We start from the raw sequence: 16,730 nt of genomic DNA, 5'->3' as shown, positions 1-16,730 counted from the left end.
CAGCAGAATTTTGTGCTGAATCCATTTCTCAAAAAAGCAAACAGATTTTTTATATTCAATTTTGAAATTTGACATGGGGCTAGACATATTGTCAATTTCCCAGCTGCCCCAAGTCATGTGACTTGTGCTCTGATAAACTTCAATCACTCTTTACTGCTGTACTGCAAGTTGGAGTGATATCACCCCCTCCCTTTCCCCCCCCCAGCAGCCAAACAAAAGAACAATGGGAAGGTAACCAGATAGCAGCTCCCTAACACAAGATAACAGCTGCCTGGTAGATCTAAGAACAACACTCAATAGGAAAAACCCATGTCCCACTGAGACACATTCAGTTACATTGAGAAAGAAAAACAGCAGCCTGACAGAAAGCATTTCTCTCCTAAAGTGCAGGCACAAGTCACATGACCAGGGGCAGCTGGGAAATTGACAAAATGTCTAGCCCCATGTCAGATTTCAAAATTGAAATCTGTTTGCTCTTTTGAGAAATGGATTTCAGTGCAGAATTCTGCTGGAGTAGCACTATTAACTGATGCGTTTTGAAAAAAACGTGTTTTCCGAAGACAGGATCCCTTTAAGCTACCTTATAGCTGCTGTTTGCCCCTGTGCAAAGACATCCAATGAATGTATAGTAATAAATCAAAAAGGCAGCAACAAAGGTCTTGCAGTGTGAAAAAAAATAATTGTATTGTTGCACAGTATGTATACATACTATGAAACAATACAATTATTTTTTTTTCACACTGCAAGACCCTTGCTGCTGACTTTTTGATTTATTACTATATATAAGCTTCTAGCAGAACTCTATGCTGACTAGGCATCTGGAGAATGAGTGATTCTAATTTTTCCATTGAGTGGTTCATCAGTCTGTCAATCTTGGTCAACGTCTGCATTGCACGGACTTTCCTCTAGGAGGGTGGCCCTGTAATAAATTAACTCCCTTTTCTAATATGTTGCTCACTTTCGGGGGAATGTAATAAAAATCGCTAACGGAAAAACTATTCGCAATGCGAAAAGTTATGCCTTTGCGCGAACAAATTTTGCTTTGTGCGAGCCCGGAAACTGTTTAGCGGCCACTTCCGACAGTGAAAGACCGTTTGCGAATTTTATAGTTTGCGCCAATGCGCAGTCAATGTAATAAAACTTCTTACTGAAAAAGTCGTTATGTTTGCTCCAAAAGATTACGACACCTTCAAGCACTTCTTATGAGTGCGCAATTAAAATTCGCAATGCGCAATTAAAATTCGCAATGCAATAACAGTTTAAGGAACAATATTACATGCTAGATGTGGATTTTTAGTCTTATTGGTGCGAATTGTTTTGCTCTTTGCGACTTTTATTAAATTCCCCTTTGTCTTTAATTCCACTGATCCCAGTAGTCCCCTGTTCATCAGGGTTTCATCTGGGAATGTTTCCAGAGCTTGTTCCTCTGTAGCCTGTTGCAATCCTCACATTATACACAAGGTAATCATAATAAAAAAAATCAACTGACTAAATACGAAAGTTTTGATCCTAGCTCTAAGCATGGCATTCTGCATAGATGGTATACATATAGAAAGTCATAGCAGACGATTCTGTTTTATTGGGAAACAAGAATAACTCATGGAATAATTGGTGAGAAAGATGTTATCTGGCATCAACCACACACTGATCTTTTTCTAACGTTTCACCTATGTAGTCTGTAACTGTAGCTGGCACCCGTGGAACATTTTGTAAGCAAAAATACTTGAGGCTTCTAATTATGGCATTGGAACTGAGCGTACAGATGACCTTCTCTGGTAGCTCTTCCCATAAACACACTCAGGCACACCATTCTCCCTGTTGCCTAAGAAACAGGTATTTGATATTTTTCCTTTGCTCCAGTTTGTGATACAATGTTCTTCATAAATACCTTCCCTTGGTTATATCCAAAATAATTCTGTTTCGTGAGATCGTCATTTTATTTTCTCTTAGTTTAAAAAGGATGAATATGCACTAGATTTAATAACACATGTAAAATGTAGCTTCAAGATAGGCTGCTTGTAAAATTCAGAGACACAACTAGAGAGCCATGTTGGCAATATCAGCTACATTAGCCACAGATATACATCAAAAGCTGCATGTGGCATTTTGGATCACCATTAGACAAACAATGAATCATATTCTGCATATTTATATACCTGATGATCCGGCTTATGTGTTGTTGTTCCATATGGACAAGCCACTTAATAATTTCACCTCTACTATCGAACCCCTCCTGCTAAATGCAGCAAAGATGCTGATCCCACTAAAATGGAAACAGACTTCTATCCCCACACTACAAGAATGGTATAATAAGATTGAAGAATTACACAAATTTGAACAGCTATCCCTTTTTGAAACCTTAGTTATAATACAAAATGGTATCGGTGGCTCTCATTTAAAGAGTCCGATTAATACAAACAATCGCTCCCCTAGGAGTCCACAGTAGCCTTTTCTCTTTGTTACAATCAACACAAATTTTTGTGCTTATTGTATTATTGTTCATTACCTTGCTGATGACCATTTATTAATAGTATTGTTCAGTGAGCCAGTATTTGCAATTGATAATATGTTGGCACTGCATGTGTAATATGTTTTTATTACATTGTATTTCCCCCTCCTTTTTGTTCTGTTCCCCTCCTCTTTGTTTTAATTTTTTGTTCCTTCCCATATACTGTCTTTATGTGGAAAACTCAATAAACAGAGATTTCAAAAAAAAAAAAAAGCTGCATGTGGCAACGTGAAATGCATGGGGAAAATAATAAAACAATAATAAAAAAAATAAAAAAATCCCCATGGGCTCCTTTCTTGTTTAGAGCCGAAAAGTAAACAGGTGAGCTGTAACTACTCCCTGGTACCATTCTTTTGACGGGTTAAATGTAAAATTTTGTATCTGTAGTAAATGAAAGAGCCTCTATAATCAAACAGAGACTGTAATCCCAATACAAGCTATTGTACTATTTACATATTCTTGGCAAACTGAGAACATAATGCACAGAGATTTACCACTGCCGCGACTCCTTTATCCTTTTTTGTGTATATAAAGCTCCCTAATTTATAAAATGAGCAAGTGCAGAGTAAGGATAAATTATAATAACGTAATGACACATTTTCCTGGCTGTACGTTCAGACAGACGCCCACAGTGTCCACTGTGGAGAAAATCCTTTTTGTTCACAAAGGCCCTGCATGTGAACAGCTTTATTTACGCATTTCCCATGTCCTTTTTATTTGCAATTTTGTTTTTGTCAATTATAGTGGGTGTTCTATTTGCTTGAGTAAAACACTGTTACTCATAGTAGAATAACATGGCTACAAAAATAGCTTTAAGGAAATAGATTTTATTTATGTAGGGTACCATCAGAAATCCTGGGGGTCAATATAATAAAAGGGTAGACCCCACTCTGAACTTTAATTTGATCCTTTAATTGTGCTCTAACAATAAAACAAGGGCAATAAAAGCAGTTCTGTTTGTGCTCTCCAGCCATCGGTTTGTGAGGCTCCTTAAAATTATGCCAGGCTTTAAGTCTTTTCATCATCTGTTGATGTTTATAGTGTGGTCTGAGTCATTATTTTATATTAAAGAGTTCTTAAAGGCACAATGTACCTATAGATATTTGTGAATTCATTTCTGTTCCTGTACAAAGGAAGTATAAATCCTAGAACTGAACAAAAACCATTAACTGGCCTCAATAGACAGTGCCACTGTACTATTATCTATGGACATCAACAAATATAAAGACAAATATAGACGCAATTAATGTTCTTTATGCTTAATAGGCTATGCCACTGTAAAGGAAATTAAATGATAACTCTACTTTGAGTAGAGTTATCTCCATTAAAAGCATATTTTATCATAGGCAATCATGATTACTGGCCTGAATGAATTTAATCAATCATAATTTGTCTTTATCTAATAGACTTAATCATGGTCTACTTTCAAAAAAACTGTCCATTATCTGATAAAAGAAAAAATGGCGTGCGGCCATCTATGCTTGACAGTATCATAGAACACCTTGATAATACAGGTATGAGACCTGTTATCCAAAATGCTCAGGACCTGGGATTTTCTGGATAATGGATCTTCATACCTTAAATCCACTAGAACATCATGCAAACATTAAATAAACCCAATAGGCTAATTTTGCTTCTAATAAGGGATAATTATCTCTTAGTTTGGATCAAGTACAAGCTACTCTTTTATTATTACAGAAAAAAGGAAATAATTTAAAAGTTTGGATTATTTGGATCAAATTGAGTCTATGGGAGATGGCCTTTCTGTAATTCAGAGATTCCTGTATAATGGTTTTCTGGATAAGACTCCCATACCAATACCTTAAACCATTAGAAAGTTATGAGAGAAATAATGTAAATGGTAAGCAGCCACCCCTTTCTCTTCATAATGTAAAGCAAATAAAGTATTGTCATTCATAAAAAAGGGTATTAATTCAGGGGATGAAAACATAATTTTGCCTTTTTATGGTTCCCTAGTGTGACCTTACCTGGAGTATGCAGTGCAGTTTTGGGCTCCAGTCCTTAAGAGGGATATAAATGAGCTGGAGAAAGTGCAGAGACTAAGTGCAACTAAATTGGTTAGACCAATAATAATTGAAAAACCTCAACAACAAAAAAAATATGAAAACCAGTTGCAGATTGTCTCAGAATATCAATATCAATGTCATACTAACAGTTAATTTAAAGTTGAACAACCCCTTTTAATTTGTTGCTGGGTTTGGTAGTGAAACATTTTTAAGATTACTGGGCAAATCAAATTCCTTTAGGGCTCTTACACATGAGCGTTTTTACCTGCGCTCCCCTGCGTTCCGTTTTTCGGCGTTCAGCCGCAGGGGAGCGCAGGAATAGACGCATTTCATTATTTCAAATGGGGCTGTACTCACACAGGCGCGTGTAGGCGCCGAACGCAGGAAAATGCAGCATGTTGCGTCTCAACCTGCGTTCGGCGCCTACACGCGCCTGTGTGAGTACAGCCCCATTTGAAATAATGAAATGTGTCTATTCCTGCGCTCCCCTGCGGCTGAACGCCGAAAAACAGAACGCAGGGGAGCGCAGGTAAAAACGCTCATGTGTAAGAGCCCGACTTATCACTGCTTGACACAGTTTATTATGACCCGGATAAATTAAATCCTTCACAGAAATTGTATGGAATGTACTGGAAAGGGTTGTAGCAAGGTTAAGCAGCCGTGGATTAAAGTGACATAAAAGATGCATTAAGCATCGTGGGAACCCAAGAATGGATTGTGGCACCTAGAGATAACATTCTGATTTTCATTCTGATTTTAACCTTCTATATTAAATACTTAATGGTTGATTAATCTGCCTTTGCTCTCTCTCTAACCTGTTAACATTCATGTCACCTCTCCTTTGCACTGCATACTGTATAGACGGTATTCTAACTAATATACAGGTATGGGCCCCTGCTCGGGCACCTGGATAATGGATCTTTCCGTAATTTGGATCTTCATACCTTAAGTCTACTAGAAAATCATGTAAACATTAAATAAACCCAATAGGCTGGTTTTACCTCCCATAAGGATTAATTATATCTTAGTTTGGATCAAGTACAAGGTACTGTTTTATTATTTACAGAGAAAAAGGAAATCAATTTTAAAATTTTGGATTATTCAGATAAAATTGAGTCTATTGAAGATAGCCATTCTGTAATTCGGAGTGTTCTGGACAACGGGTTTCCGAATAATGGATCCAATACCTGTATATGAATCATCAGCTGCACATCCCTTGTAGTGCCTTAGTAGGATACACCTTTTTACAAATGACGATACTTGCAATGTCCTTCACATACAACAGCAATCAATAGAGCCTTGGTTTCTGATAATAACCTATTTACATATAAAACAGAACAATATCCTCTCTATCAATGTGCATAAACATGTTTAATCTATGATTTATAGATCCCGACTTGCTTTCTCAGCTGTGACTTAATTAAAGACCAACACAGGGAGAAAGAAGATTTTTTAATTAGCTAGAAAGGATGAGCTACAGAATTCTATTTCAGCAAAGGGAGCTCTTACAATAGACTAGAAGCAAAAAAAAATCTCTGCAGCTGAAGTTATAAAGCCAATTTGTGCTTGTGCCAGGGACAAACTGGATATTCCATCTCTGCAACCGTCAATGAAATGAAACTGTCATGCCTTGTATAAGGGAAAAATGAAGTTCATTAATTAGCAACTGCACATGTTGTGAAGCTGCAGTAAGAAGTGTTCACTTATATTCAGCTTACTTTTCATATTTGCCATATACTGACACTTCCAAGGACTACTGTGCCACATACTTCCATTCATAGGGCTTAATATGCCATACACTGCAACTCACAGGCTTAAATTAAAAGTAAAGTGCGTGTGTATGTGTGTTGGGGGGGGGGGTGCTGATATGTCAGGCACCCTGCACTAAATGTATACCAGCCCAGAGTTCTGTTCCTGCAATGCCACCATTTTTTCCTCATTCCGCTAAAGATCCTCTGTCCTGTCCTGGTCATGCACAGTGGAGTATAATTTGCAGCTTTAAAGGAGAAATATTCTGTTAAAAACATGAAAGTTCTCTTTTAAATATAGATAACTTGCAGCTTTTGGTGAAATCCTCTCACAGTATTATTCCATGAACAGGTTCCTCTCCACAGAGTAATGGCCCCATCAGAACCATTCCATTCAGCAATAAAGTTCACTCTGGAGAACCATTTAAATTCAGTGTTATTTATTTTTTGCATGACATGTTTTGGATCCAATGATCCTTCATTATAAGCACCTGATGAAGGATCATTGGATCCGAAACATGTTGTGCAAAAAATAAATAACACAGAATTTATGAACTTTAGGGTAGGACTACATGGACGATTTCTGCAAGATCCGACGTGCTATGCAAAAATGCAGAAATAAGGTAAGTAATAGCATTGTCGGATGGTGTCGCACGTTGATCTGACACGGCACGACTGTCTGATGCAGACGCTGCACGCTGCATCTGCATTCGACAGTCGTGACGCGTCGGATCAATGCTGCGGCTTCATCCGACATTTTCATTACTTACCTTGTTTCGATTGCATCCGACGTGATGCCTGCGTTTTTGTGCAGCACGTCGGATCGCGCGGAAATCTTCCATGTAGACCTACCCTTATTTCTGACTCTTTTAAAAATAGAAGAAATGTTCTCAAAAATGAGTGTTTCTGGCTAATTTATTAAAAATGTCAGTTTTATTTTAATACCCAGAGCTGTCTACTGCACAGTGAGTAGTAAAACTGACATATCTGTCTATATGAATGCACTGGAATAATAAATTACCTTACCTAGGCTGATATGGGGAGTAATATATGAAGAAGATAAGTTTATGTACTGGACTGACTCTGGGGGCCTGGTTTCTGCATCAACATTGGATATGTTGATGCAGAAACCAGGCCCCCAGAGTCAGTCCAGTACATAAACTTATCTACTTCATATATTACTCCCCATATCAGAAGTTTATGAACTAAAAGACTGGTCTCATAGTGGGTCCCAAAAGAGATAAAGGGGTAGGGAGTTGCCTGAACAGATAACAGAATAAGATTTGTACTGAGTGGAAATTTGCTATTTTTTGGTAGTATATAAAACACCGTCAATGTGACTGCTGCAAATGCACGTTATACGCTGTGACATTTCAAAAAATTAGGCTGCAGAAATGTTGGCACCTATGATCAACGCACTCGATGATGATAGGATGTAATGTTTTTTAGTAGCCAAATAACCCAACACTGAATTCACCTGAAAAACACTCAGAGCCAGCATGTTAGTTGATGGTTGCTATAAAAAGCACATGGAAACTATTGCCTTACAAGGACTGGTAGTGGCACTTATCAGGTGATATCGGTGATAATCTAAAAAAGGTTGTTTTGGGCATTACAGAGTTACATTTTTGGACTACTTAAAAATGTGGCCCTAAAAGCCTTACTGAGTATGTTTATTGCTTCCCCTCTTAATAACTTGGTAGGGATTTGGCCAGATACAAGTCTGGGAGTTGACAAAGTTTTCAGAGTTTCCATCTGGGAATGTTGGCAGTTTTGCTTTATTAGTGGTTGTTATAGAATTTCAATATAATGCATAAACACAAGCCTAGATAATATGAGCACACTAAGCTTGTTCATATACAAATCAAAAAAGTGCCTTATCAGTGCCTATAAGTAATTCTATTTCTAATGCATATAAACCTTTCGTAGGATGCAAAATCTTATCACTAAAATGACTCTTACATTGTCTGCAATAAAGTTTTCACAGAGTACATAGATCATAAATGAATGAAGACTGATGGCACAGGGGGCATATTTCAGACATTGCAAAAGCACCTGAAATCGCCTCTTCTACCTCCCATTAATTTGAACCATCTGGGTCAGTACCTCAAGTAGAGTTTTGTATTAGGGGTACTCTTTGACTAATGAAAAAATCACAATCTGTTAAACAGATATCTGACTCCTTTAAATGATCAGACCCTGTTGTTTATAAATTAGGATAAGATGTGGAAGGTTGCTTTCTTCCTTTAGGTCAAATTCCATCTTATTAGGCTGAAAAAATATGATATTCTATCTCAGAGTATTATTTTTTTACAGCATCTACCGGCTTCCACGTGACTTTACTCTGCTTGACGTACAGTCACTCCCTTTGGACAAAGTGATGCTCTGCTTTGTTTTGTCCAATGAGAGTTCAAATAGGTGCCAGAAAGAGGCCAGTTGGACATCCCACCTATATACTGCTGAGTGCAAATCTGACAGTTGCTGTTGAGCAGGAAGACCCTGCCATTGCCTTTGAAATGTTTTTAACTTACAGTAGACATTTTGAGTCTATTGCTGATAGCTATCTGTTACTTTAATGGTTCAACGTTGTCCAGCAGCCCAAGTATATCATGGCAATTGTCCCTCAGATATTATGACTCATTTCACTGTTCCATAATATACTTGCTATTACTGTTTCACAATGTGTGTCCTTTTATACTAGTGTATGCTGGGTATCCTAGGCTGTCCAATGCTTTGGGTTGTTGGGAACACAGTGTCATCCTATGACGTAGTGATATCCTATGACGAAGGTTGCTGGAAGTCACCATTCTTTTTTATTCTAAGGGTTGATGGAAGACACAGTCCCCTTTTATTCTACAGGCCACTGTGCTATTGCATGCATGGGATAGCTGGGGTCCCAGTAACATGATATGTTTGGTATCATTATATCTTGGGCTCACTATGCCATGTGCACTATGCAAAATACAAACAAATGTATCTCCCTGCGTTATTGCATTATGTACCTGCCTTCCTGCCTTCCTGCTTATTAATTAGCCTTATTTTGTCTTTTTTCATTGAAGAGAACACATGTGGCACATTTTCTTCTCCAAAAAAACAACATTTTTAAAAGCCAGGGTGGGTGAGGCCAAATACTGAATTTCTACACACTTTTCATGGTGTATTCCATACCTCCACTTATTTTTGACCCATTTCACGACACTGGGGTCCAGAAAATCAAGATCCTTGGCACCAAGGGCAGAGAGAATTCTTATGGTGGAAAGGGCCTCAGACATGTTCCCTCAGGATAGAAAAGAACCATGAGAAAGTAGAAAGTAGTACTATATTGTGTAATATTTGATATTTACATCAGAGTTTGAATTTACAGAATACTTGCAGTACCTCTGGTTCCGTTTCTGATTTCCCAGCCTAATCATCTTCATTGTTTCATTTGACAAGTACTTTCATACCAGCCAACCCTGAAATTGCCTTCTATTATGTGCAGCATATTAAATGTATGTATCTGACATTTCTGAATGTATATATAACATAAGGAAGTATTAGTAAAAAGGTTTTCAGCAATACTATGCAATGTCCATTAAATGCACAGTGGATCCTTTAATTATGTTGCTGGTACATTTACTGAGTTCTGCTTTATCCTCCTAAAGGCAATGTTGAACTTGGAGAATGTTATTTTAAACAGTTAAGAAATGGACATTTTGCTTTCATCATTGATGATTCACACAAAGCACTAGGGCTTTCATCAAATAATCAAGGAAAATTCATGAATGTCTGGGGATGAGAAATTAGAAAGTTTAATGAGCAAATTAAAAAGCAAGAGAAGCTGACCTTGCTCAGTCGCTGGGGTCTCTGTGCCTCTTTGTTAATGCGCCTGCTCTCACCTGATGCACAAGGGAATGTCACCGGAGCTCAGAACTTTTATGTCCACTCTTATCTGAAATATTTCTGAGCCGGAGGACTGTCATAAAAGACAATGGGCTTTGTACCTTGATAAGTCACTATGCACAATGTGGCAGCTTGCAGTCACAAACACAATTCCAGGATGGAATGGTCTATGGTAGTATGTTTTAAGGGGGTTGTTTACCTATAAATCCATTTTAGTACGATGTAGAGCAGTGATCCCCAACCAGTAGCTCCTGAGCAACATGTTGCTCTCCAACCACTTGGATGTTGCTCTCAGTGTCCTCAAAGCAGGAGCTTATTTTTGAATTTCAGGCTTGGAGGCAAGTTTTAATTGCATAAAAACCTAAGTATAGTGCAAAGTAGAGCCTCCTGTAGCTGCCAGTCCACATAGGGGCTACCAAACAGCCAATCACAGCCCTTATTTGGCAACACAAGGGGTATTTTCATGCTTCTGTTGCTCCCCAACTTTTTTTACATTTGAATGTGGCTCACGGGTAAAAAAGGTTGGGGACCCCTGATGTAGAGAGTGATATTCTGAGACAATTTGCATTTGTTTTTCATTTCTTATTATTTGTGGTTTTTAGCTTTTTATTCAGCAACTCTCCGGTTTGCAATCTCATTTGAATATGAGACTGGAATATAAATAGGAGAGGGGTTGATGAGTAATAAAAAGTAACAGTAACAATACATTTGCAGCCTTACAGAGCATTTGTTTGTTTTTTTTGAAGGGGCCAGTGACCAGCATTTGAAAACTGAAAAGAGTCGGAAGATGGCAAATAATTCAAAAACTATAAAAAAAGAAAACATAAAGACCAATGGAAAAGTTGCTTAGAATTAGCCATTCTACCACATACTAAGTAAACTTAAAGGCGACCAACCCTTTAATGAAGGGAATACAAACCCAAAGTTATAAACATGGTTTATGTTTCATATAGGTCTTTGTTTCACAAAGACTATCCTCTCTGATTACTCAAGCAACAGCAAGTCATAAATCTTTAGGTATGCCAGGGTTGCCAGTTATTGTGAGACCAACCTTACTTTCTCCTTCAATCCCTATATGCAGTTAATAATATAATTTAACTGTGAGTCCCTATCTATTCTTCTTCTTCTTCTGCTGGTGGGCACATTTGATCCTCTTTCCTTCCAGTTATCATATGTTCCGTCACCACTAGAATCCTGCTAAAAACTCAGTTGTCTGCCCACTCTATCCAGCTCTTCCATGACTAATAAGTATTCTTTCAACTAAATTGTAGATTGTTATAATTCAAAGTGATGACAAAAGACATGTTCACATGGGACTTACAGCAGCCGGTTCTAGCAGAATAATTGCTTTATACATGTAACTGTGGTGCAAATATTGTCATTTTTAACAACAAGAGGAAGCAGTTAGATGAACTCAGATCAATATCTTACAAGACATGGAAGAGATGACAGATGAAACAAGACTAGTTGGCTCATTATATAGATACAAATACAATACAAATATAGCATGCTGTGCATTATAGATATCAATCATCCTGCTAGCTGGCGCTACATTTATTTAATCAAAGGTGGGTTTCATAGAAAATGCACACCTCTGATACATTTTAATGTTTAAGACTCTGCTTTTGGAAAAGTCTTTACCCTGTCAGCATATGCACACTGAGGAATCTAACAAAATAATGACAATTTCAGCTATGCACTGGCAAAACTATTTATGTAATGTATGATTTTCTTGGATAATTATAGTTATATAAAATGCCAGTATATTCTGAACGTCTGTACAATCCCTCGGAGAAATATAAACAATGCAATAACCAGATGCAGACACTTGAGAAAGGGTATATAATAACCCGAAACATGTCGTGTAGTAGCTTTTAATAAACACAACCACAGCGTTTTTGCTATTGAACAGTGCTCTCCTCATTCTTTAATTTTTTTAACCAGATGCATTTCTAGAAACTAAATAGGCCTGTTTCCAAGGGAAAATAAAGTCAGGCTGTAAGTCTTTCAATACTTAATTTTTGCAGGTATGTTATCAAAAGCACATTTTCATATTTTAAAAAAGGACCACACTGTAATTACTTGGACTGGTTTCATTTCTTAAATGTAAGGAACAAACGAGAGGGGCAAACAATCTGCCCATGGAATCCATTTGGCTCACTCTGGTCAGTCCGTTGTGGGTAGTGCCCCAAACACAACCGGGTGTAGCATGCTACACTTTAATGTTTGTGGTGCAAAGGAAAGAGACTTGCAGTTATCCTACATATGTCTCTGCAATTTGTAAAAATGTTTGTGAATGAAGCACATTGCTATAAATTACACTTGATTTTCCCATATTTGTCTGCTCAAAATCATGATTGATTAGTAGTTATATTGCTGCCCCCTATGTCCTATGAACCAACTAAACTGCACCAGTGCCCCCAATCACTGTACTGTTTGGCAGTGATAGAAACCACATTTGAAACAGAAACCCATATCTATTTCTACAGTTACTCAGTTTTCATGTGTAATGCTGTAGTAAACTGAGTTGCACCGGGTTTCTAACTATGAGCTTTACCCCAATTATGTGCTCCGGATGAGACCTTAATTCCCAGGGATTGAGACCTGGCAACAGTGTAGAGGCAGAGTGTTGTACAACTGTAAATAGACGCTGGGCATAATAATTGGGTGCCAGTGGTTCTCGCAACTTAAACAGAGAACATACTTATTAAAAGAGAGGGGTCCACATAGGAGTAACATAAGAATGAGCAGGAACATGGAACACAGTGGATTGGCATAGATTCACACGCACCAATGGTCAGTATAAGTCCCCGCAGGGAATAGAACATAAGCAGCACTTGTGAAGGTACACCCAGCTTTCAGCCTTTATCCTAAGAGGAGCCTGGGGAACTACTGCCATCCCTAAATCTGTACACTTAGTCCCTACTTCTGGGCCATTGGTACCTGGGATCTTAATCCCACTCATACTCCTCAGTGGAGCCTCAGGCTGCTTGGCTAAATAGCCTAACTATCTGTCACTCCTAGAGTGACCTATGAAAGTGAGTTAGCCTATCCTTACTAGATCTGACCTTGTCTAGGTTCCATATAACCCATCCAGCCTTCTCAGGTAAGGGGCTTACCAAAATGGACCCTGAGCACATGGCTGTTCAGGCCTATATACTTTAGCACAGTGCCATCTACTGGACACTTATTGAACTACAGAGGCATAGCTAAAGGCAGGATCAGGAAACAGGTACCCCTTTTAACTATATTTTAGGACCCAGTTTAGGAGTCTATAACATAAGGGGACTGTCTGTCAAATAATAATGGGAGACTAATTTACCAGCCCCCTACACATGATACAAAACACATACAGTTATAAAGCCCCAAACATTTTCGATTTATTCCAAACTATGTCAAGATCCTTTCTAAACACATACAGCTATAAAGCCCCAAACATTTTCATTTTATTCCAAACTATGTCAAGATCCTTTCTAATGGAAGAGGAACAGGAGACAGCAAAACATTGTCACCGGTTTTGTTTCTATGGAAACTCACTATGTCAAAGAACAAGCAGATCTGGAAGATTTGGAAATTGAATTTGCACAGCGGAATTCTTTGTAGTGATGCATTTGGCTTTAATTTGGCATAAAAGCTATTCTTTTTTACTTTTTTACATTTAGATCTGTGGGGTTGTAAAGGATTTTTCTCTTGACCCTTCAGATACAGACATATTGGTGTCTTTATTCACAACACATATGGGGAGAAATATCTGCCTCTGATTTAACCTTAGAGTGTATGAGTTTTTATAGCTTTTCCACTGTCACTCTTCGAGTTCATATCTAGAAAAAAATCATGTCTCCTACTAGACCTATCAAAAGGGGGACAAAATATGCTTTATCTAGAACCCACATACAGTTTACTTTTTGCTGTATGTGTAGGATAGAGACATGCAAAGATAGAGTTCCTCATTGGCCCAGCTCTGTACAAAGAGATACAAAGGCTTTATAAAACAAAATACTTTTGTACAAAATATTATTACATCTTCCAGCTCATGTCATTATTAAATACATCATAGCAATATTATTTTCACCAGACTGGTGGACATTGGATTTTTACATTTGAATTGTATTGATAGTTGGTGCAGTCCATGAAATATCCTACCCAAAAACTTCCTCCTTCCAGTCCCACTGCTTGCCCTATACCCTACCTATATGGCAGACACAACAATAAAAAAAATACTCTCAGTTAAGATATAAAAGAGAAGATCTTAAAAAATCTCATTACCCCCAACATCCAAACTGGATGACAGGGAAGCCTATTTATCAACATTATTTCAGAGATTTTAGAGAAAGAACTAATTTTCTCTAAAACCACAAATGCCATAAAAATGATTACAAGATCCAAATATAAAAAGTATGAATGAAAGAAAAAAAAGCTGAACAATGCACTAAGAGATCTAAAAAACTCTAAAACCTCTAAAAACTGGAGTCAATAATTTAATTTGATGGTATTATTCATAAATGTTCGAGCAAGATTTTTCTATTTTTGAATGCTCCTTTCACTGTTCCTTAACCATGGATACCATCCATTCATCACTGCATTCTGCTAATAGTTATATAACCTGTGTCATCATTTCAAGTGCGTTTTTGTTCCATATTCATATACTGTTTGGAAATATTTACATCAATTGCAGCCTTTTTTATATTTAAGTTAATGGATGTGTGAATTTTTGCAGCTTCATATTGTGGTCTGTTTAGCATATATTTATGGTCTTAATCTCTCCAATATATTTACAAACATTAAAAAGGAAAGCCAGTGGTGGTCATATGACTAGGAAGATTTTCATTCATCCAGGTCATGGTATATCTAGTAACATCAAGTTCACAAGAAAAGATGTCCACAAGAACAAACTTGTCCTTTTGGACTGTTTGATATGCATTCAAGAGGGGGGTAACTCGAAAACGGAAGTATACAGGAAACCCACTCATACAGATCAATATCTGTTGTTTGATACCAACCATCTGCTGGAACACAAAGGGGCAGATTTACAAAATTCGAGTGAAGAATTCGAATGTAAAAAACTTCGAATTTCGAAGTATTTTTTGGGTACTTCGACCATCGAATTGGTTAAATTCGTTCGAATTCGAACGATTCGAACGATTCGAAGTAAAAATCGTTCGACTATTCGACCATTCGATAATCGAAGTACTGTCTCTTTAAAAAATACTTCGACCACCTACTTCGGTAGATAAAACCTACCGAAGTCAATGTTAGCCTATGGGGAAGGTCCCCATAGGCTTGCCTGTGATTTTTTGATCGAAGGATTTTCCTTCGATCGTTGGATTCAAATCCTTCGAATCATTCGATTCGAAGGATTTAATCGTTCGATCGAACGAAAAATCCTTCGATCGATCGATCGCAGGATTTGCGCAAAATCGTTCGACTTCGATATTCGAAGTCGAACGATTTTAGTTCCCAGTCGAATATCGAGGGTTAATTAACCCTCGATATTCGACTATTGATGAATCGGCCCCAAACTGTATGTCATTAGAACTCTGCACCGCAGGGCGGAATGTGTGGCAACTGATACAAAGAGTCCAAAGACAAAGAGCAAAAACATTTCAGAGGAGCTTTGAAAGCGTGTGGCTACCCAGACTGGGCCTTTGTCAAAGCAGCAGCAATCAAACCCAACAGGAACACCAATAGAAATAACCGCCCGGAGACACATAGTAGGCTAAACATAGTCATCCCATATGTAGCTGGAGTGTCAACAAACACCGTGTTCCTGTGTTTTTCAAACCTAGCAACACACTGAGACAAAAACTGGTACACCCAAAGGATCCAACACCAAAATAAAAACAAAGCAATGTGGTATACGGAGTCCAGTGTAGCGAGGAATGCACAGATCTAATGGCTCAGCATAGGAGGGCAAATTCTACAGGGCAAGACTCGGCCGTCTTTCTACAACTAAAAGACAAGGGACACTCCTTCCTAAAGAAGACCGCTGGTTTGAATGAGGCGTGAAAGAGGCGATTCATGTCAAGGTGGAGAAACCATCCCTGAACAGAGGTGGGGGCCTTCGACACCACCTGTCTGCTACATACAATGCTGTTCTAACATCTATACCCCGGCAGTTTCAGAACACTTCACACATCCATTCATGCAACTCTCACAAGTAACACCTGTTTCTAGGAGTTGCATGACACATTGAATAATCCCATCACAGTAACTACACAGAATCAACACCTTAATTTCAGATGTCATCTCTCTGAAGAGTTACCAGTTTCCCTTTAATGTAGTTGCATATAGGTAGGTTTCACTGACCACCACTGATATATCTAGTATACATAAATCTAAAACAACTGGACTTAATCATTGAAGACGTTTCACTACTCATCTGAGCAGCTTCTTCAGTTCAACTGACTGGTGTGGGAAGTTCGCGTCATATAAACTCTAGTGGAAGAGTTTATATGACGCGAACTTCCCACATCAGTCAGTTGAACTGAAGAAGCTGCTCAGATGAGTAGTGAAACGTCTTCAATGATTAAGTCCAGTTGTTTTAGATTTATGTATACTAGATAT

The 16,730-nt window shown here is 38.0% G+C and overlaps 1 protein-coding gene across 1 annotated transcript in view; it reads right to left on the bottom strand.

Annotated features, from left to right (window-relative positions):
- LOC108711525 (prolactin-releasing peptide receptor) overlaps window positions 1–16,730 on the bottom strand; it is a 63,190-nt gene that overhangs the window by 3,656 nt on the left and 42,804 nt on the right. The gene's annotated exons all lie outside the window — the stretch shown is intronic.

Source organism: Xenopus laevis, chromosome 3L, assembly GCF_017654675.1.
Source record: "Xenopus laevis strain J_2021 chromosome 3L, Xenopus_laevis_v10.1, whole genome shotgun sequence".
NCBI classification, from domain to species: Eukaryota; Metazoa; Chordata; class Amphibia; order Anura; family Pipidae; genus Xenopus; species Xenopus laevis.
This window is presented reverse-complemented; position numbering and strand designations above follow the sequence as displayed.